The following is a 24,003-nucleotide window of genomic DNA, read 5'->3' as shown; positions in this document are numbered from 1 at the left end:
AGTATTTACAAGGATTCAATAAGATAGTGCTAGTGCTTTGCTTACAATAAGAGCTGACACAGAGTAAGAACTTGATAAATATTCATATCATAATTATTAAACAAGACTTTTGGGATTTCTAGTTCTACTCTGACACTTTCCTTGAGGCCCTTCTCACTACCCACTAATAGAGAGATGGCATCCGCCACCATTTACAGTTTCACTGAACCCAAAGGACAAAAACAGTAGAAAAAACACAGAAGGTAGTTTACTCTAAAGATTAAAAGGAAATCTAACTCAAAATTTCTTTTTTTGTGTGGTCATATCCTTTTTTTCTAACTTCATTTTTCCAACAGTGAAATGGCTCAGGTACTACTGACAATGCCTTTTGAGGCCGTTGGGGGAATAAGGAGTGGACTAATTAAAATAGCTGAACCTTAAACCAACACCTAAGAATAATCTTATACTTTAAACGGCTTTGCTTCCCTTTTGTGGGGAATGAGGGGTAGGTTTGGGGGGTTTTTTCTAATGTAAGTTTTAAACTCTTAATTATATTTTTTTGAATCGAACAGATTGAACGCAAGCCTGGATCCACCTTGCCACAGTTTCCAACCCTCCTTGTGTCAACACTCAGGGGAGGCAGGGCTCTTTAAGAGGAGAGCTCTTTAATAGGTCTTAACTAGGCCTCTATTTGGATACACTTTTTGAGCACCCGAGAAAAAAGTGCACATACAAATAGTTTCAGGCACAATCAGGGCTCTCCAACCTGGGGGCTATCACATGCTCCTGTCAATTGTTTGTGTGAGGCCATCCAAGACCCCTCTGGCTTTGGCACTGCAGACATATGCCAGTACCCAGAACGCTCCTGGGCCCTACCTCCTTCACAGCTATATTTTAAGGACACAAGTGTTTCATTTATAATGGGGAAAGAAGAACTTTGCTGGATTTACCTCCAGCTTTGAAATTTTCAAACCTTGAGAATAGATGAATCAGAAACTTTAAGGATTTTTTTTTTGTTCTATTTCTTTCCCTTTTTTTCCTATTCCTTTTTCTTTTTGCAAATCAGCTGCATTTTCAAAACCTGCCACCCACAAACAGTCTGAAACGCTAAAGTGTCTGCTCTGTTTCTATCAACAGACATTATTTGGAATCACTTACAAGGACAAATAACGTGTCCACTAACGAGCCAAACAGCTAGAGTAGACACCTTTGGTTCATCTTAATACTCAGATCTCTCTTTCCATTCTCCTAAAGTCCTAAAGACCAAACAAGAATCATTTTGGATAGTTTCATCTTTGGTTGCAGATTAGGGCATGCATCTCAAACCACGTGATCGCCAAGGAAATTACTGAGTGTTAACTAAGATCCCAGGAAACTAACAAACAGGACGTGATCCATTCCAACCACCACAGCTAGCAAGTAACCAGCCTAGGAGCCTTGGTTTCTCCCAATCTCCAAATTTATTTTTAATTGGATCAAAGAAAAGACTTGGGGATGTGGAGAAAGAACTGATTCTTTAATTTTATAAAAGGTACCAAAATTATCAAAACCTGGTTTCCTACCTGAATTGAAAAGATGCGTTTAGCGTTGCAGGCCACTGTCCCCTGCCCAGTCCTAGCTCCCTTTTTCTCAACGTGAACATATGTTTCCCTTAAAATTACTTCTTTTTTCCTATCCTGGTGTTATGCAAGATGCCTGCTTATTTTGGCGATGGAAACAAAATAAGAAGAGCCACCCAGAGTTCTCCATTCCAAAGGGAGGAGCTTCCCAAGAAAAGCAAAGTTTTGCTGTTGTATTTCCTCTCGGCACCACCGCAGAGCAAGCAGCAGGCCTCGGGGCGGAAATTCAGTACAGATGAAGGGGCTGCTCCTGAAACACCTACTAGAACCATGAATGGCAGGGGTGGGCAGGGACCATCTCAAGGTTCACGATCGCTTAGTGCTTGTAAAAAGCAGGAATTGGCAAAAAGAAATATGAGGAGTGAGGCGGTTAAGGAGGCCCAACATGCAATAAGAAAAGGCGCTTTTCAAATACAAAATAGGCAGAAAGGAGATGCTTTTTACTTCAGACAGAGCCCAGGAAAACCCAAACTCAGGGGGAGAGGGCGAAGCTTCACTTTATTTCTATATTCAAAATTCTCAGTAAAATGGCCATGAGGCCTAGGTGAAAGCTTTCAAAATTAAGGAGGGGCTAGCACGCTTAGACAAGAAAAATAAAGACAGCCTTGCATATAGGATATTGGTTTCAATGAGGAAGGGCGAACGCCAAAAACAGTCTAAGAATTAAGCACTCACATAATAGATCATTGTGAGCAAAGCTCTCCGGCAGATGTTGGAGCTAGTGATCTAACCCTCACACTTGGAAAGGCTGTGTGACTGGAGCCATGATATATAAAGTAAGACCCAAGCGCCAAAGTTTTGATTTAACCAAGCAAACGTGGCTGTTTTTGTTGGGTGGAAGAGGCATTTTTTTCACTGAGCAAAGAATTACGGTAAACATCTGCTAACCATGACCACAGAAGGGGTGGTTGTTTTCATCCAAGGTCATTTTAAAGGAATAAATGTAATTAATAAAACCACACAGTAATCGTATCCAACCTTCCAATAAGTCTGCTTGCTTCTCTATCCACAGACTTATTTATTAAAAAAGCACTTAATTGAGAAAGTTTCCCGTCGTTGCCATTAAGATCTCTTGGGGACCACTCATGTGGGCTAAGAATTTTCTGTCTCCAGGGATGTTTGAAAATACAAGTGGATTTCACTTCTTATATCATTCTTCAGGTAGTTGTTTTCCAGAGGGTTCTCTTTGCACTACTGGTAAGAATTCATTATAATACATGTATTATTTACGTAACTAAAGTTCCATTTAAAAAAGAAAGAAATTAATGTTCTAAGGACTTTACCTCACACAGAGAAGTCCCAGAATGCATCTCTCTATCAAACTCCCTCTTTTGAAAATGACTATAAGAATTCATATAATCCAGAATGGTTTGGGCTTTTAAAAATTCCTTATTTGGTTCACTCTTTTGAAAGGAATGGGGAGGTAGGGAAACTAGGGGGAAACTGAATTATCAGGCTGCGTGTCATTCAAATCTGTCAAATTGAGCTCAAAACATCACTTTACCTTTGAATAACCAGCCAGAAGCCCCTCCAAAATGAGTCACCTATGATTATTATTAAATGTTCCCAGTTAAGAGCTGATAATCAAATTCATAAAACCTCAACTTCCATTCTGAGTTAAGCAAACTTCTGCACTATCTACAACATCAAAAGGGTCTTCTGGACTTAGAAAAGCCAGTTTTGCATAGACTAGATGCTACCACTAAACAAAGCTAAAGAATTAAGGTTTCCTATTTCTAGGGACATGTCACTATGACCAACCAACAAGATACTAAGGTCATTGAATGTAAAAAATATTTTCTCTCTTTGGTTTCTCTATTTCCCACAAAACCAAAACACAGCAATTGATAAAGGTCAGATTTCAGAAGCTTACTGAAAAAATAAATATTAAATGCGTCAACTCCATTTATTCCAATGGTTGCAATATCAGACTGGGTCCAGGTTGTTAGATTAGCTTCAAGAGCAGCTTAGCAGCCTGGGGGTGGGAGGCTGTCAGGGTTTCAACATTTCCACCAATCAGTCTTCAACGAATAACTATTAAAAACCTCCTAGGTGCCAGTCACCAAGTTCACTGGAGGTGTATGTGTGTATGTGTGTATGTGCATGCACACATGTGTTCTGTGTGTATAGCAGGCAGGGAGCAAACAGTGAGGTACTATCTTTTGAATGGTACTGATGTCTGATAGAATCTTGAGGGGTAATTAACACAAATTTCAGGGTTCGCTCAATCTGGAAAATTATTCTCGCGTTTACTTGTTCGCGTGTTGTTTTCCAAAAGGCTAAGTGTTCTGTGCTAAGAAAAGAAAGAAACGAGGCAGAGATGGAGATGGAGTAAGCAAACAAGGTTTTGATACTCCAACTGCCCTTAAGTAACGATGAGCCTTGAGACAAGAAAGAGATGGGACTACGAAGGCCCAATCTCATTTAATAACTGTCAGTGCCTTCAGCTGTTAAAGAGAGCGAGCCTTAATGTAAGCCACTAATTCCCCCGAACACAGTCAAGATTCATTTCCACAAGTAAGTCTAGTATCAGAGGCCACTGTGGTCAGAATTGGAATATAACCATGTGCTGCTACACTAAATTATGCTTAAATAAAAATGCAAGGCAGCCATCGTATTTGTATAATAGAGGGATTAAATCAGCTATAATTTTCAAGCTTTAAAAGAAAATTCCCAGCTTTTAAGTGTGTTCCCAGTGAAACATAATATAACCAATGTCGTAATAAAAAAAACTTAGCAGGAAATAATTCTTTATCCTTTTAAAATTTTCCTTATGAAGCGCATCATTTTAACCTAATGCATTTCAACATACTTATCCATAAATGTAAATTTGTTTTGATAAAATGAAGAGCCTTTTAATCCAAATTGCACAGTGATGCTTCGACACTGATCTGTTATAACTTAGTAATCAGAGTTAACAGACTGCCTAATTAACCAAGTCATTATTTGCCAAGATCCAAATATGGGATGAATTGTGGGCCAAGGAAAAAATATGATGGACATGAAAATTATTAATTCAAGGAAGCATTAAAAGCATGTGGAGTTAAAGTTCTTTGCTAAATCTCACCATCCTCAATAACCTTAATTTTTATAAGTAACATGTGAAAATAAAAAATATATTACATCCAGATATACAGAAAACTTTTTTTAAATCAACTACTTAGTTATTGATATAATTAAATTACTATTTCAAGCCTTTGACAACCTATGAGGTAAAAATCCTAGATGCCCTCTGATAATAATTAGTAACATCCATTGAGTGCTTACTAGGTACCAGCATCATATTCAGTGGTTTATGTGGATCAAGATATTTCTTCTCCATGTGAACCCTAACCCTTTGGAAGGTACTATTTTTATCTTCAGGTATCAGATGCAAAAACCAAGGTTCAGAATATATTTTTCTTATGAGAATGCATGAATAAACAAACAATATCCAATCCTTTCAAAATTCTTAGGGAAGTGCTATGAAGAATTCTATAGGGGCCGGCCTGGTGGCGCAGCAGTTAAGTGTGCGTAATCCGCTTCGGTGGCACTGGTTCGCCGGTTTGGATCCCAGGTGCGGACATGGCACCACTTGGCAAGCCATGCTGTGGTAGGTGTCCCACATATAAACTAGAGGAAGATGGGCACAGATGTTAGCTCAGGGAGAGACTTCCTCAGCAAAAAGAGGAGGATTGGCAGCAGATGTTAGCTCAGGGCTAATCTTGCTCAAAAAAAAAAGATTTCTATAATTTAAATCACCAAAATTTTACCCATGGAAGCTTTATCCATTTTGTACTTATTAGGAAATAGGAGATTGAGGTAACCTGAAAGATACCATGTGGCTAACCAGTAAAAAGAATCTTTCATCATCAGCGTGCTATTCCCATCACTAACATCTTAATGTGTCCTAAAAGATGTGTATTTTAACTGGGCTAAGATATTTTACAAACCACTTTTTCTAGGCAATTCAAATGCAAGTTCGAATATAGGGTTTAATCCTAGGAGAGGTGGTAATCTGACCATCTGTCCATTTTCCCCTTGGCTACTTGGTTTAACTCCTATTCATCCTTTGAAGCCCCAGCTAGGTCTCATTGCTTTTGTGAGGCCTTCCAATCTCCCTCCCCAACCACAGACACACAATCCATCAGTGTTCTTGCAGTTTCTCTACCACTGTATTATAATTGATCTTTCTGTCTACCTTGCAGGTGTATGTATGTTGAAATCAAGGATCTTGCCTTAGGACCTAGAACAGTGACGGATGGACAGTTGCACAGAAGGATAGATAGGAGGCGCACAGGCAATGAATGAACTCTGGGTTCCTAGAGGACAGAGGCATGGCAGTCTTTCTGAGGCACAGCCTACCTCTAAAGTAACGAATGTCATTGGAGATGGTCAGGTATTAGGCAGACAACTTCATGGTATTCAATCACAGGTACCTGGGCTCTGTGACATTTAAAGGATCCATCTAACCCTGTAATCCTATGTATTTACTGTGCATCAAGTACAACGCCTTACAGGACACATATACACAGTCCACCTTCCCCGAATTCTGCCCCCTTTTTCTAAAACCAGCACCCTTTTCACTCACTTTCTATTGTCTTATGTAGGTCAAATGCCATCCACGCCTCTTGAGATGGGCATGTGTCCCACTCCAGGTCAAGAACGCCTTCACATCTCCCCCGACCAAGTCCTCTTCCAGACCAGACAGCATTTCGGCAATGGGCACATGGCACACACCAACCAATCACAGAACCAGGAAGATCCAAATTCTATGACAGCTGCTGGAACTCTTCAGAAAAGATTCCTGTCTGCTGGAATTGCTATAAAAGCAGATTTATGAATGGTTACCATGCCACACCCAGTAAAGGCCTACACAAATGAATCTAACACAGAGCACAGCACAGCCAAGAGACTGAGACAGACTTAATAGCAGGATCCGAACCCCTCACTCCAAACGTCCTAGAAGGTAGTTCTACCATCTAACTTTTCAGCATCACGAGCCAATTAATTCCTCTTTATGCCTAAGCTGGTCACAAGTAATCAAAGGGACCTCACCAATGGTGGGCTCAGCATTTTAGGGCACAGACACATTAAAAATGGTCTGCTGTTTGTGATAACGAGGAGATCCTGATGTGTCCAGCCCCTTAAGTAAAAATTGCTTATTTGTGGTCCCTTGCAACCGGCTTTTACAAATTTTTTCAAGCCTAATATTTTACCTCTATATATGTTTTCACAAATCTAATATTTTTATTTGTGAAGGTCAAAGTCCTTGGCATACAGCTTATGAATCTGCAATTCCACTGACCAAGTAACCAAAGCGCTCCAACTTTGTTAGCCAGCATGACCTCTAAGTACGCCAGACCTTCACCCAGGCAAATAAAAAGCTCCCGATGACTGTACCCCAAGAACTAAAGGGCCACCCTCAACCCACTTGCTGGGAAAAGGCCCAGCTGGGAGACTGCTGCTGTGGGAAGGAGACCCTCTCACCGGCCACACTTTCTCACACAGGTGATTGAGTGGAACAAATCAATTGTTGGGTGGTCAGAGGCTAATACGAAATAAAATGAGGGCTACAGAGATGAGGTTAATTAGAATAATGAACCAGAGAAAAATGACTCGAAGATCGCAAGAAAATGTCTTAACAGGCACATCCAACTGGAGACAGAAGAATGCCAATTAAGTGGTTGTCCTTGTTCCTAATCATATTGGGACATACTTTTATTTCCCACAGCTCTTGTACTGGGAAAAAGAATTAAAGCTTTTGAAGAAGTCTAGTGTGATCAAACAGGGCCTGTTAGATGGAACTGAAGTTTAAAGGCTCAACATGCAGCAGATGAGCAGTCCCAGGGTGAAAAATGTATGCTGAAACAAACAGTGTCTGCCAACCGCCACCCGAGGAAATTGTCTGCCTGCTGAAGACCGTATGGCCTAATGGTTAAGAGCCACACACCAGGGGCTGGCCCTGAGGCGCAGCCGTTAAGTTCGCATACTCTGCTTTGGCAGTCCGGGATTTGTAGGTTCGGATCCCTGGTGTGGACCCAGCACAGCTCGTCAAGCCATGCTGTGGCAGTGTCCCACATGAAGTAGAGGAAGATGGGCACAGATGTTAGCTCAGGGCCAATCTTCCTCACACACACCCAACACAAAGAAGAGCCATACACCAGAGGAGGAGAGTTCAAATCCCAACTCTGCTTCTTATGAGCAGAGAAGTCTGGGCGAGTCATTTAACCTCACTCTGCCTCAGTTTCTTCATCTGTAAAACGGATTTTTAGATTCTTACCTCCCTCATAGTTTCTGTGACTTAATTACATATCAAGTGATTAGAATCCTGTCTGGCACTAAACTTTCAGGACAGGTAGAATTATAGGGCAGACTTTTCACAAACTAGAGTGTTTCTCTTATCTGCTGTTTAGCAGAATTTCTCAGGATTAAGTTTTTCACAAGTTTTGAAAACTCTACTTTTACCTCTCAGTATTTTTTAAGGGAGAAAGGGGAAATCACGCACACAAGGATTGATGGTAGTGTGAAATGCAAGTTCTTCTAAGCATGCACATCTATAGAAAGCCAAGGCATGATTTATTCGAGCAGTAGAATTCCAAAGAAATTGCCATGTTTAGGAAGTGGGCCAGGAGTGGGAGAATGGGTTTGTGTCACCATAAATGATTTGGGACAGATATAGACAGAGGTGAGGCACAGCCTCTCTTGATGAGAACAGCCAGGGGACAAGGTCTATTGATGGTCTGTAAGAGTCGGCATGGAGAAATTCCACACCCAGCACATCTCAACCAGACTCACCTGGCACGAAGAGACTGCCACACCAAACTGGACCTAGACAACACAGCAGAATTTCAAAACATTAAAGAAACAATCTCTCAGAAAGCTCCTAATCTTTCCCGCTGATACTCAGGCACCAGGGCACTGAGAGGAGGCGGTGTGAGGGCTGCCCCAGGCTGTCAGGTCTCCCGTGTAAACGGCACACTTCGGGTCTCACATTACCCGGCTGTTTCTCCTTTCCTGATCACTGTTTTAGTTTCTGAAATCATATTTGGAGACAGGGTGTTATATGTTTTTAGAGACATGAAAAAGCTGGGTCTCTGCCACTCGGAAGGCAGTTATGAGTCAAACAAAAGTTTTTCCTGAATGGTTTGCTCTACTTGACGGAAACTCACTTAACTTTATCTTTTTCTTTTCTAAAAAGGGTATCAGTAATCAGGTTTGTTACCTTACACTATATTTTAATCAGGTTCTTTTATTTTTATAAGTTGAGAGGGTATAAACTATAAATTAATAAAATAAATGGCTCCTTTAATTTCTTAGATAACCCTAGCTATTCCACAAATCATGTAAATAAGAAATGTGACTGGATATATTTTATCTTTTACCACCAAAAAGTTACGGGATACAGAGAGAGACGAGTCCCTCTCCGTGCTTCAGCCTCCTCGTAACAAATGCACAAGGAACGACGCGTCAACCATGCACGTCATGGAACAACACAGCCCCAACAGTAACCCATCTTCCTTAAGCAGGTAAAAGAAATCAGAACTAACAGTGAAAGATATTTATATCCATCTCCTTTCAATCTATATAGACCTGAATCTTCTTTTAAAAAAGAAGTATGTGGATTTTCAGGACAGATACATCAAGTGTAAAATTTTTTTTTTTAATTAGAATTTATAGGAAATTTAAGACGTCGTCTATTGTAAGGTAGGAAAGAAAACCAACTCTCACTAACTTAAGGGCGAAATGCATCCCCAGCCAGCTGGCTTAAGGACAGTGCAGCACCTGAGCTCCAAATTTCCAGGGTTTTGTGGATGTGGGTCAGGCTCCAAATATGGCGCCATCCTAGCATTTCAGGTCTATCACTTGCATTATCTGAAACAGGACATAACCATCCAACAGTCACCATGTCAACAACAAATACAAAACAGATCATCTCACTGCTTGCTCGTTCTGTACTTTTTAGTTTTAACATTAATTCAGTGCATAAAACATGAACATATGTAAAAGAGAATCAAGGCTCTTCGCCTTTAAAATAAGGATCATAAGAAAAGGTGATATGAGTTTTGTCAGTGTAGCGCCCAATACTGTTTGCTCATCTTTCTAAATCAACATCGTTATTTAGCATTATTTAGCATCGTTATAAATCAACACAGTTATTCTTTTCCAGACCCTAGGCTAAGTGCTGGACATGTATCATCTCATTTAATCCTATACGTTAGGTAATGCTATTACCCCTGCCTTGGATAAGTAAACTGAGGCCCAGAGAGAGAAAGAAATTTGTCCAAGAACAAGGAGCCAGTGAATGAGAGTGCTAGAATTTGAGCTTAGAATGCAATGTCCTTAATTAGCCTGTCCCAAGCACAATACGCCATAGGCCCAAATGGCAAGTGAGTCTGTCTTCACTGGGAAGATGATGTATAACCCTTTCTGGATGGGACACACAGAGTATCAAAGCTTTGTGCACTGTAGAGTGGAAACTTCCAGAGAAAACCCAAGGGCAGTATCGTATTCCTATAATAAAGGTGATGCATGTGGTTTTATTTCTTCTCTTACTCTCTCACCCAGATGCAGTCCTCCTAGGTACCACGAAAATATAGAAATTCACAGGGAAATCCCCAAATGTCCTCTGACTGATTCCATAAATACTGACTATGTGTATGCGTACCATGCTGGAGGCACTGTCAGCCAGAAGGAAGCCACACTGCATCAGACAGACCTGCCCCTCGCTTATTCCCCGGTAAAAAGGTGTATTCAGAAAGTGACAGAAGCTGCAATAAATGGAACAAACAAGAGGCGAAGGGGGAGGGGGAAATCTCCCGTACTGTGGGTGGTCAGGGGACGCCTCTCCTAGGAGCAGAGATTTGAACTGAGCACTAAGGGACAAGAAGCAATGAGCCCTGTGAAGCATAGAAATTGTTCCAGGCAGAGAACAAGGTCCAGAGGCAAGTGACACTTAATGGCATTTGAGCATCGACATGGTGTCTAAATAAAATATTTGAAACCACACAGCAAAAGCTCAAAGTTTCCAGGACTCTTTTGACCAGGCAAGATCTTCAAGCCACTATCACCACAGAGTCAACTATCTTATGAAAACAAAGCTTACATTAAACAGACCCTTTTTTTTAAATTCATCTATTATTTTAAGTTGTTAATTGTGGTAAAATATATATAACATAAAATGTACCACTTAAACATTTTTAAGTGTACCATTCAGCAGTGTTAAGTACATTTGCATTGTTGTGCACCCCATCCCCGGAAATCTTTTCATTTTACTAAACTTAAAAGCAGACTCTCGAGGGGTACTAATAAAGTCTGGGGGTCAGTCCCCCCAAACCCATCCACTCTGTGCTATGGGCTCACGGTTAATGAAATCACTGCAGGTTCATATTAATAGGTAGTGTGCTTTGACCTGTCTTCACCCAAAAGTGCTCAAGACCTCAAGAGATGGCCATGGTCACGTGGGTGCCACAACTTCTCACACACTGCCAGCCGGGCCATCCACGGGCACTGCTGACAATCTCTGCCACAGTCATGCGGCAGCTTCTGTGTGCCGATGACACTATTTTGTGAAGGCCATTCCTAAGAAGATCTGTGGGGCTCCAGGGCCCGCTTTGCAGACTCAGCACAGAGGCCAGGACCAGGATGAGGCAGGGAAAGATCGACATCATGTAGCATCAGCCTGCAGGAGTGAAACCCTACAGTTTCAGATTATCATCAGCAATACCAACTTGAAAGCAGTTAGTGAATTCTGCTTGGTAGGCAGGCCCATTGTCTGAGTAAGTAAAAAAACGGAATAAAGAAAGAACAGCACGCCTCTCGGGGGAAATCATCAAAATGGGACCCAGAGATCTAAGTTCTGTTAGCAGGGCTGCCCAGTGGTATATATGGCTGCAGTGTCCTTGAAGACGGGCATCAAGGCCATCTCCCAAGGCTTTACTTAAACTTACAAGGGAATACCAGGTGAGAAGCAACGGATTGTGAAACATGCATTGTCTACGAGTAAAACAACAACCAACGAAGCAGCCACAGGATGGCAAAACTCCTCAAACACACGGATTTCCATCATATTACCTGGGGTGTATAGAGCGATGCTGGCATTCATTACCTACCAGGGTCTGTGGTAAGCTCTTTACGAGCATCATCTCACTAACTCTTCACAGGGACCTAGCTCCTATTTTTATCCCCATTTCTCAGACGAGGAGGCTGTGGCCCAGTGAGGTTAAGTAACTCTCCCAGCATCACTCAGCCAGTAAATGTAAAAGGTGGAATTCTAACTTCAAAGTAGATGCACTTCACCATACGGCTATCCTATATCCATCACAGGCATTCAACAAATGTTAATAAAGGCACCAACTACTGTGTTTCATGGCATCTATCCCAGGCTGGGATAGGTAGAGAATATATTTTGTAAGATAGGGAAATCTCATTCTACTCATTCTAAGAGAGGGAAATTTCACAAGAATAACGTACAGGCCAATCTGGAACAGAGAAATTGGACAGGGTGACTCAACTAGTCTCCTCCGTCCGCCAAGGTGGGCTTTCAGCAGATCCATGCGGAGCAGCACAGCACAGAGATGCAGAGTAGATAGCCTTGTCCAGCCTGTGAGGGGCAGTGCAACATCCCCGCACATACTGGGAAGGACAGAATTGCGGGGGAGCCTGCAGGTCACTCGGACCTCACGCCGGTACTCAAGCTTTCACAAAAACTTACATACAGAAGACAGAAAACCCACAAGAAAATTAAGGAGTTTAAATTTGGGTTAGTAGCTCTTTTGAGAAAGAAATTTATTTCTCAGATTTGCCAAGGCACTTTCAGTGAGAATATTATGGTCCTAAAATATTTACTGGGATATACATCTCTGCTGAGATTGAACAAGCTGAAATTTTAACATGTAAAATTCAAATAAGACATTTCACACACCAGTCAATGGAAGACAGAAGGCATTCATCGAAAATAAATAAAAAATAAACATGTAAGAAAAATTGATATCATGATTTTGTATAAGTAACCACAATGTTGTTCAGTAACCATTCACCTTTTCTTCATTACTAACAGAACCTGGAATTTATCTGGGACATCAAATTTCTTAAGTTTAAGGATACATTTCCCAGATGCTCTTAATTTAAGAGTGGCTAAAAGGATGTAAGAAGTCATTGAGTAAGATTTCACGGGAAGTTCTTTAAAGAGGCTTGCCCCAGCTGGGACGACAACTCTTTTTGTCCCTTGCACTTCTGCTCTTCCTTTCAGGATGTACAGGTAATGGTTGGAGAGCCAGCAGCCATTATATGACTTTGAAGCATAATGTGAAAATGAAGCAATACTTGATCAGGCAGACACAGCAGAAAGATAAAAGGCACAAACTGCTCTCCAGGAGACATCTTTTTTCTTTTTTTTAAGAAACATCTTTTATTTTATTTATTTATTTATTTTTGGTGAGGAAGATCATCCCTGAGCTAACATCTGTGCCAATCTTCTTGTACTTTTTGTATGTGGGATGCCACCACAACATGGCTTGATGAGCAGTGTGTAGGTGTGTGCTGGGATCTGGGTCCCAAACCCCAGACCACAGAAGCAGAGCACGTGAACTTAACCACTAAGCCACCGGGCTTGGCCCCCCCAGACATCTTTTATGAGACAGAATACACAAGTAATTTTTTTAGGCTTATATAGCTGCATCTCTATTACTAGAAAACAGTTCTTAAATAATATAATAATACGAAAGCATATCTAAAAACTATACTACTATTTTTTGAGAGGAAAAAAAAAACCCCAGAAAATTCATGAATTGGGATTCTGATTATCCCTCCATTCACCAAGCTGTTTGTATAAGTATGACTTTCCTTCTTAATTGTTACCACTAGTCCAGAGAGGCGTATTTGCTGAGCCCATCTCTATGTTTTGACATGCAGGACTTGTGAAACTCAAACATACTTGTAGACATCCAAAGCATTATTATTTATTAAGGCCTATATTAAAGGTGGAAGATCTTAAAACACTCTCAGATTCTGATGATTAAAGGAAATTTAATCATTCTTCATTGGCATTTGATCTTTAGCCTGCCCTAATCTACCCGTATCTCCCTTCAGCCATGTTTGATACTAAAAAGACATTTCAACAGCTTGTCCATCAACTGTAAAATAGAAGGAACGTACAGACAAACCACATTACTCAGAAAATAGAAGAGCTTTCCCCTACACTCATTTAGCTCATGAAAGACCAACGTGATTAAAAAGGTAAAGAAGGCGTTCTCCACGAGGTGGACCAGATGACTGTGTAGACCCATCAATTTCATTTCTAAGGAGTTTCGAAATTTTCAAAGTGCTTTCACGTACATTATATCTTGTTTCATCCTTACAACTATACCCTGCACAGTAGTAAGGGGAGGTATTTTTTATTTCTGTTTCTTCTAGATAAATGGTTTGCTCAAGATCAGAGGGACCGGTACCCAGTGAGGAGTCCTGTTTACAGGTCATATGCCCCGTTTGATGCATTAGATCAGGGGTCAGCAAACCATGGCCTTCGGGCCACTGCCTATTTTTGTAAAATAGGAAGAGTCATGCCCATTTGTTCACATATTGTCTATGGCCACTTTTGTGCTAAATCAGCAGAGTTGACCAGCTGCAACAGAAACTGTATGGCCATGAGGTTGGCTATAGTTATTATCTGGCCATTATAGACAAAGGTTGCCAACCTTGCATTAGATCATCTTTGCACAAATATGATCCAAGCTATGGATTCCTATCATGGAGGGCAACAAACCAATCCTGCCAGTTTGGGAATTCATGTTTGACAATGGGGCATTCCATGATCTTTTGAGGGATTACTGTATCTACTACTGTGTCAGCTGCAAAGGTGGATCACAATTTTTAAGTGGTATACAATATTAGCGTTGTTTGCCACTTACCCTGAACTTTTAACGTGTTTCACAGCCATAAAAAGCCTGAGGGGTCACTGGTTGGGGGCATGCATAATGCCACAGGACTGCAACACACAGAGGGACACTGAAAACAAAGAGAATGGAAGAGGTTAAGTGAGGCGGCAAACAGTGATGCTCCCAAAGCGACACATACACGTGAGCCTTAGGTATTCCCTGTTGACATACTCCTTTTACATTCAATAGATAATCACAGGATCTAAGTATTTACTTTGCTCTTCCCCTTCTAGAACCAGCATTCCATTTAGCTCATAATCTGAGTTCAGTATTATAGAATTATAGTAAAAAGATGTGAAATGTCATATACAGCCAAGTAAAACCGCCACTCTTGAAGGCACTATCATTCTGAACTTAGGAAGTTCAGTTCTGTTAACTCCCAGCATTTTTCATGTTTTACCATAAATTCTCATAATTACAAGGTAATCTCATCCTGAAAAGTAAAGGCAAGATAATCCATGAGACCAAATGAAGACTTTGCTTTGGGTTTTGGTCTTTTAGTCTTTCTCAGTGCATCCAGTAGGAGCGACAGGAGAAGGTAAATACACATGCACACACATGTGCATGTATACACGTGTGCATGTGCACACAGGCACCCCTTCCAAACAAAAAAAAAACCAGACAAGCTCTCTCCTGCAGCCAAACACAAAATCTTACTTGCCACAGTTTACAGTTCTTTTCTCAGTTGCATTTAAAATGCAGAAGAAGGTTGTGACACAGCCTTCTCCTGGAAACAGCCTGTGCATGTGCTCATGTGCTGAGGCTGCGAGCTTTCATAGCTTAGTAATTGGTAGAATATTTACCAAATCTAATTCCAAGTAAGTTGAAGTTGCTGACAGATAAGTCAACTCATCCTCAAGCACTTTCAGAAAGTTGTGTGAATAGCAATCGGTGGCGAGGTTTTGCATGCCAGGCCTTTTGTGCACAGATCCTTGAGATGATAATGCCACCTATACACCCCTCAGGATGACGGAGGGGACTCTCTGCAACACGGGGAAATGGAACTACAGAATGAGTAGAAAGCACGAGTTCTACAGTGTGTGTGTGTGTATCGTTCTCTTTCAACAGTAAACTCAGACAAAACTCTGTGGACGTATGTGTTTTCTAATCTAGTCAGACAGAGAAGTTGAAACCGAAAAGAAGATGTATGAAGTTTTATGATTTGAATAGTCACGTATCTCCGGAAACTATGTGGGTTGTCTTGTCTACCAGAGCTCAGAAGAGAGTTGAGGTGGTGCTCCCAGTGGGTGCCTCTGCTTGATAAGAGATAAAGTCAGGCCAGATTGGGCCACACTAGGTTTTCTAGGTATCAGCCATCTATGTGTGTGTGAACTGTTTGCCAAATATATGACAGCTGAAGCATCCTCATTCTTTTATGAGTTTAACACGCTGTGTTAACATTATTCCTCTTCAACAAGGCAGCTTAAGAGTGTTAAGAATGCGTCAAAAATATTTCTTAAGATAATTTCAGTTAGCCAAGGCTGTAATCATTCAAACTTAATTGGTGACCTCATTAATGAACAACTGCCACCACAAGAAAGAGGACCATTGTCATCGACTTATCAGAGCCACGAGATAACGAAGTTAATTATATTGTTTTCAATGGATTTACACTTGTTTCCTTTTAGAGTCTACATTTGCCAAACATTTGTTCTGACACTCCATGTGTCTGCTCCTCTTAACAGACACCTATTAGCTGCACTTCCTCAAGGAAAAGTCGGCAGATCACAGCCCTAACATCAGGGCAAAGCAATTGGAAAACTTTTCTACCCTTTATTATCTACTTGTAAAATGTTATAAGCCTGTAAACTAGTTAATTTATGAGCCGTGTTAATAATTTGCTCACACTTGATCGCAGGTTTTGCAAACACAGTTTCCAGGGATGTGGGAGGATAATTTGCAGGTCCAGCTTCTCTCCTAAGGGGACACGAACTAATTTGACACAGTAACATGACATTGATGGTGGGGCACACTAATGACCATACTCCAGGACGTGGCTGTCAGCCTGTCGTTCCAGTGAGAAGCCAGCTTGCTTTCGCTGCTGCTCAGTACATGATGCTCAAATAATTATTCAGACAGCGACATTAATGAGAACCCTCGTGTTTATTTTCAACATACTAACCAGTGCTTAGCTTCCATTTGTCTGATATGGTCATTGATTAAAACGTGTTTCATGAATAGTAAATATGAACTCTAATATAACAAAGAAGCATGGGAGAAAAATGAGGAACAGCTGATTGGAAAACCATCCTCGTCAACTCAACTTGTTTTCCGCCTCAAATATCGTCAAGGACAAAGTGACAGGGAATAGGAATGCCACGACTACAGGAAAAGGGAAAGGAATGTTTCTAATCACCTATGTCCCTGTGCAATCTTGACTTTTAACCAACGCCACTGGATGACAATATGGTCAAGGGCAACTTCCATCTCAAATAAACTCAGCTAACTTTATGATACTGAGTAAGGATTTTTTAAGTTACTTTTTCCATGGAATGACCAAAACTGTAGTACTGAGGGTTTCTAAAAAAGTGTTCTTTAATACCTTCGTATACATCTTGTTTCTATTCTACTGAACCTTGAAGTCGAGTTCTTTCTACTTTAAATTAAATTTCTATTTTGGTAAGATAAATTTTGTCCTTCATTTTACGATGATTATAATCCTGAAATATTCATATAATCATAATTTAAAATGAATAACTTTTTTTAAAAAAAAAGGTGTGCTTGGATCTACTAGAGGCATTGAAAAATTGACAATGTTCCTGATGTGGTTCATTGTAGAATGCGCACTTTGAATTAAATAACGTGGTGGTATTTCAACAAATGTTGTATCTGCCATCATGGATAAAGAATTCCACTTAATGCTGGGTATGACTTCTGACTTCATAGAATAGCAAAATAAATATGGTCCACATAGACCACTTTGGAAATGAAAATGTCATTGCATGTAACATTTCTTAAGTATGTATTTCTAAACTTACTCTACGACAGATCTGTGATTTTAGAACATCAAAATATGTAAATGGCACACAACATGTAGGAAGCAGATTCAGATCTCAGGCTAATTTTTAAAATATATTTAAACAAGTATACAGATTAATTGTCCCAAACCAGCATTACGGCCTCCAAATGCTGCTATTTCCATGGGTACCTGTAACAGACAGGTTCTCAGATTACTGGCATTGCTGTGCTATTTACATATGGTAAGCATTTGTTTTCCATAATAATTCAAGAAGATATGGTCACTCTGTGGCAGAAACTGGCTAGAGGCTCATCAAATCCATTTCTTCTTCCTGGGCACACAGCTGGGATGTGTTTCCCAGCCTCCCTGGCAGTTAGATGGGACCTTGTGATTGAGTTCCAGACAAAGAGATGGAAGTGGGTATGTTATTTTGATTCTGACCCTGAAGCCTCCTGAACCATCCCAGACAGTGGGCCCAGAGCTCCAGGGGAGAACTCCTAGTTCCTGCAGATGGTAAAGTCACCGAACAGAACGAGCCAAGGTCCCTGAAACACCACGTGGAGCAGAGCCACCACCCTTATTCCCCACCAGCCAGCAGTAGACCGTGAGGTGCCTAAGAAATAAACCTGCACTGAGTTGATTCTCTGAAATTCAGGAATGTTACAAGTGCCAGTATCTCTTACTTGAATACATAAACCTTTCTAATTTCTCCCTGGCTCCAAAGTTATACTTGAATCTCCAGGCCACTATATATAAACAGAAGCACTGTAAACTTGGAAGAACTCCTGAAGATATCTTATAGTTGCGATTATTTGTTCCTCTGATTAAGCTAGGGAACTGACAGCTAATATTTTCCCAAAATTTGTCACGTGTATCTTTCCTTAATCTTTACATAGACCTGTGAGATTCGAGTCCCATTTCGTGGATGAGAACACTGAGCTTCTAAGAAACGAAATATGAGCAAATGCCACGGAAGGTATATCCAGCTGACATTTTCCTAGTTGAATGCCTCTTGGCTTTTAATATCCAAATTTTATAGAAAATGCTTATTTCTAAATCAAACATTTTTGGCTGTTGCTCATAAAAGAAAAAATTCTATGACATCCTCCTAAATGTAATACAACATTTTTAATAAAATGTGTGAGGGGAAAGTGTCAAATTATGATACAATTGGTAGGATGTCAGAAACTTCTGTAGAGGTTTTGAAAAGCTAACAACAAAGGAGATGTGTCTCAGATGTTCTTAGTGATAAAAAAAAAAGCCACATTTCAAAAAAACATATGTATGTTGACACCATATTAATTGTTGAGTAGTCAATATAGTAAATATTTTTATATTCCTAACGTAATATTTGTTAACAATATATAATGCATTTTACTATACTTCAGTCATATTTTAGAAGGGCTGGCTCTTTCTGCAAAGGGCCAGAAAATGAATAGTTTATTTTTTATTTATTTCTTTAAAGATTTTATTTTTCCTGCTCTTGCCCAAAGCCCCCCAGTACATAGTTGTATATTTTAGTTGTGAGTCCTTCTAGTTGTGGCATGTGGGATGCTGCCTCAGCGTGGCCCAATGAGCAGTGCTAGGTCCGCACCCAGGATCCGAACCAGTGAAATCCTGAGCCATAGAAGCACAGCGCGTGAACTTAACCACTCGGCCATGGGGCCAGCCCGACAATGAATATTTTAGACTCTGCAGCCAGAAGTGCTCTACTGCAACTACTCAACTCTGCCATTGTAGTAAGAAAGCAACCATAGGCAACAAGTACACAAATAGGTGTCGTGTTCCAATAAAACTTTATTTATTGGAAGGCAATGGGCCAAACAAAGGCAGTGGGCCAGATCTGGCCCAAGGACCACAATTTGCCAACTTCTGTTTTAGAAAGTTGGGCATTTGGCATATTGACACATAATATGATTTCTCCTCAGTAAAATAATCATAAATAGCTCTGGTTAGCATTTTCACCCAAGATATCTAACCGCCAGGAATGGATTACTGATCTTCGGGGGTAGGAGGGGGTTAGCCTTCATTTGCCAAAGGCTCTAGAGCGAGCACTGAGTTCCATCTGAGGTCTTACCCCACTGCCCTGTTCTTCCCCCTAATTCATGCCGCCTTTCAAAGGGCTCATGCGCCCACATAAGGCACTTACAGGCCACCCATGCCATTTTGAACAAAAACCCAAGAACTATTATAACAAAAGAAAAAGCAGATAGTTTTCCTCAGTCAGCACAGTCAAGTCCCCGTGTTAAGGTAATGTAGCTAGCAGTTACCTTAAAGCGACCTTATATTAAGTACTTTAAAAAAAAAAAAAAGGCACAATAAGTAATATAGAGATTTAAAATGTCACTCGGAACAAGAGCTGGGAGCAAGAAATGACAACCTCTAAAAGTTTTAAAATCAGGCATGAAGTGTCCCCAGATTAGAACCAAACAGCTTTCTTGGATGCGGAGGATGTTGTTTGCTAACCAATTTCAGAGTAGGAGCTATGTGTCCCAAGATAAAATATACCAGAAACAATGTATCAACCGTATTCCCCCATGTTGCTGTAACAAGGTTTTAGTTCACTTTTTTATTTTGGATGGCAAAGTTCAGAGACATATACACAGAGAGGAATGCTTTTTAAAAAAAACCTCAGTTCCCCATTACTGTTTTATTATAACAGGTAAAGTGGACAAGATAGTTTGAGGCAGAAAATGGATAAATTTTATGAATCTGTTTTACCTAAAATGTCAATCACAACAGAACAAAAGCAAGTAAACGAGAGTCCAGTCTGACAAGGACAATTTTGTAGTCATTAAAAGCAATACTGGAAATGGGGAAGTGTACACAAATGCTTGTTATAATGTGACATGAAATAAGCAAGATAGAAAAATCCTATCTACCACAGACTCTCAACTGAATATAAATATGTGCCAATAAAGGACAGAAGAAATAAAACAAAACTAACAATGTTTGCCCTGGAGACAACGGGATTAGGTGATATTTTTCTTCAGAATTTTTTGTATTTTCAATTTTCTAAAACATTGGTTATAGAATCTGAAAAAGTTATCTGAACTTCAAAAAGAAGAAATTCGTTGTACCCTTTCACTCATTTATTAAGGGCTTTTGATTGCCTTTTCTCCAGACCAGAAGTGTCTTAAGACTGGAGAACATGAATATGTTCTCTCTCACACCCCAAACATAGTGTTTAGAGCATCGTATGCACTCAGTTAACGTTCCTTGAAGGAACTGAATAGTCCACCTTACTTTTTAAAAGTCATCTTAATGAGATTCCGCAAATAAATTAAATTTTTATACTTCAAGTCTTTAAAAAAATTAGGTAATTTTGTTTAAAGAGGTTGATCGCTTGCAGGTTATAGCTGTAAATAAGTTGCTTGATGCAAAATTATAATTCCTCCCTTTCCTTTTTCCATGATGGCTCACAATAATTTGTCTTTTAATAACTTAAAACAATTCTGAGTCATTTGCTCATTAAAAACAAAATACATCTTGATCATGAAGCTTGGCATTTCATAAATATTTACCCCAAATGCACTCCCGGCTTTGAAGCTGGGATGGCAAGCTCCTGATTGACAAGTAACTTCTGTGCAGAAGAAGGGAGAAGACCTCTCTCGTGTCAGCTGGGAGAAGGGCGCCATGCTGTCTTCACACTCACTCTCTCCTGTGAAGGCTCTTTCCCGACGGCCAAAAAACACATGGCAAATGGGATCATCATTCATCAGTGTTTTTTCTCCCTCTCTCCATCAATCTCTCCTTCTCTCTTTCAGACACACACACACACACAGACACACACATGCATACTATACATTCATGCATACTCACCCTGTACTCATTCTCTGCTTGCACACTTTCAATGGCTCCCCATTACTCCTAAGGGAGAGATCAAAACCCTTCCCCTGGCCCTTACAAGGCCCCCATGATCTGGCCACTGCAGCTCTCCAGCCTCCAGCTCAACTACACATTCCCACTGGCCCTCCCAAGCTTCTCACTGAGCCTCTGTACTGCGTTGGAAGGTTAGCGGGAGGGGAAATTGAGGACCAGATGAAGACTTCATCTCCTTTCCTGAGAACCACCAAGGTCAGCAAGACAGTGGGAGAAGGAACACATCTTCTTTTTAAAAAATTGGACATCATAAAGTAAACACTTTATTATATACTTTCCTCCACTTGTGTAATGTGTCATGAAAATTTTCCCATATCTTCTGGATAAAAATAAACTGAGATTAGTAGTACACAAAAAACTGAAGTCTTAAAAGTAGCTCCAGTTTTCTCCTGAAGACATAAGAGTTCGCCCAGAGGTCCTCTGCAAGCCCATAACCATGGCAAGTAGGAAAGGTTTAGTTAGTCCTCACCACAAGTGGATACTTTTCTCTAAACTTGTCTACTCCAGGGGTAGAAGAGAAAAATAGGGTCAAATGCAGAATACAAATAGGTCCCCCCATGTGAAAGCCAATCTGTGTGTGGTCAGACAAATTCACCACTCAGGGTGGAAAATTTCACCTTACGGTGGAAGGAATGCAAGCTACAGCTGGCTCATCCCAGAAGAAAATGGGCTCACAGCTGGGATTTAAATAAAAGGCATCCTCCTCATGACATGCAAAAATTAAGGGCCTCAAAGTGCTATCACTCTCTTTGATCTCTGGGAGAACAAGGGTATGTATTGATGAGCAGGTTACAAAAACAGGAGGTGCTACGTTTCATTCTGATGAAACCTCAGTGGTTAAAACCAAAGTATTGTTTGGGATGATCACCTGGTAACAAATTACATTTCATTTTCTTCTTTCTGGGCATACAGTAAAATTACATTGCCCCTTTCTCTGGTATTTAGTTTTGGACCATGTGACTGATTTCGGGTCAATGCAATATGAGCAGAAGCAAGACGCACCACTTCCATGCCTGACAAAAAAATCAACCGTGCTCCCTGTTCCTCTTCCCCCAAAGCTGTGGAGACTCCATGTTCCTTGCAGCAAATACAGGATGGAGAAGGTTCAACGGACAGGCACTGACATGAAGGGAGCTCGACATGTACCTTTATTATGTTAAGCTACCAAAATCTGTGGGTTTTTAGTCATAGCAGCTAGCACAACACATCTTGACTAATATAGTTTTGACCCCTTCTTATAGCCTTCACTATGATTTACCTTAAATAAATACTTATTTTTGGCTTTGTCTCCACTTCTCCCATCTTGATCTCATGGGACCATGTCTTAATATTCCATGTATCCCCTCTTAGAAAAAAGACCCACCATCAGGTCTTCCAATAACTAGTTGTTAATAAAGAGAGTGACAAATAATCAGTTAAGAGGGAAAGAATTTACTTGATAGTTACTTTTTCAGTACTTACTATGGGCCAGACACTGTGTTTGAAGCTGAGTAAAGCTTGGAATTAAGACAAAGGAGATCTCCGCCCTCATCAGGCCCACAGCCTACTGGGAAACACCAATACAAGCATGTGGGAATGATTAACACACGGATTTGACCTGAGCACAAGAGGTCAGAGAAGGCTTCGTGGAAGAAAGGATCTGTAAGCCTAAGACATTAAACGCAAGTAGGACTTAGCCAAGTAGATGGGGCTGGGTGGAGGGTGAGCAGAGCAATCCCAGGCTTCTCCAGTGGCAGAGTCTCCAGTGGCACTCTTGGTCAAAACAGACATGAGCAAGCACAAGTACTGGACCTGAAAATAATCAATCCTCTGCCTTCTACAATGACTTTAAAAACAACTTGGGAATATAAAGACTTTCAAACCAAAAACAAGGCCAAATATATTGAGTAATAAAGAAATAGAAGAATGCTATTACCCTCTGCTAAGTGTCTTGATGGTGTAACTTAAGACAAAACACTTGTTTTTCTACCACTGACAGGGAGAAAGGAGTGGGTTATTCACACTAAAATTGCTTTTCTAAATTATCTGAGAAAATAATAGCAAGGGATACAAGGCCAGCCACAGTTCACAGACCACAGCACTCTTCCTTCTTAAAAATTCATCCATCTCCTCCTTTATAAATATCATAATTATCCCTCCAAAAAAACAAAGTGGGTTTTGTCTATTCTTTAATTCCATAAACCCACGAAGAAAAAGCACTAGAATAGGGTCAAGAGACCCAGGTTCTCGTCCGCACTGGATCCCCCTTAGCACAGCTCGTTACTGGGTCCCCTCATGTGTAGAATGAGAAGAATGAGTTTGGAGAACTCGAAAGTCCTTTGCAGCACTAGTATCTTATAAAGCGTTCTCAAACTCGCGTGCTCATCAGAATCACCCAGAAGACTCGTTAAAACAGGATTGCTGGGCCCCAACCCCAGAGTTTCTGATTCACTAAGAGGCTGAGGTGAGGCCAGAACATTTACATTTGTATCAAGCGCCCAGGTGATGCTGCTGCTGCTGCAGGTTCAGCCACCACAGTTTGAGGACCGTGCTCTGAAGCGCTCTGCTTCCAAACCCCTTATCAGTGTGCAATAGCAGGCCACCCCAGTTAGAAGACAGTCTGCTCCTAACTAGGACCAGGGCAGTCTGTCTCGGGCGTGGGCTCTTCAGG

At 40.7% G+C, this 24,003-nt stretch overlaps 1 protein-coding gene across 5 annotated transcripts in view; it reads right to left on the bottom strand.

Annotated features, from left to right (window-relative positions):
• The window catches only part of FOXP1 (forkhead box P1), a 411,515-nt gene that overhangs the window by 352,999 nt on the left and 34,513 nt on the right, over positions 1 to 24,003 (bottom strand). For 3 of the 5 annotated variants that reach the window (XM_023621177.2, XM_070238621.1, XM_070238624.1), the window contains exon 3: positions 14,486 to 14,582. The gene's annotated coding sequence lies outside the window, so the exon portion shown is untranslated. Of the gene's footprint in view, positions 1 to 6,168; positions 6,401 to 8,375; positions 8,409 to 14,485; positions 14,583 to 24,003 lie in introns of those variants that run through there. The other 2 variants (XM_070238614.1, XM_070238615.1) reach the window with 2 other exon arrangements.

Source organism: Equus caballus, chromosome 16 (genome assembly GCF_041296265.1).
Source record: "Equus caballus isolate H_3958 breed thoroughbred chromosome 16, TB-T2T, whole genome shotgun sequence".
NCBI lineage: Eukaryota > Metazoa > Chordata > Mammalia > Perissodactyla > Equidae > Equus > Equus caballus.
This window is presented reverse-complemented; position numbering and strand designations above follow the sequence as displayed.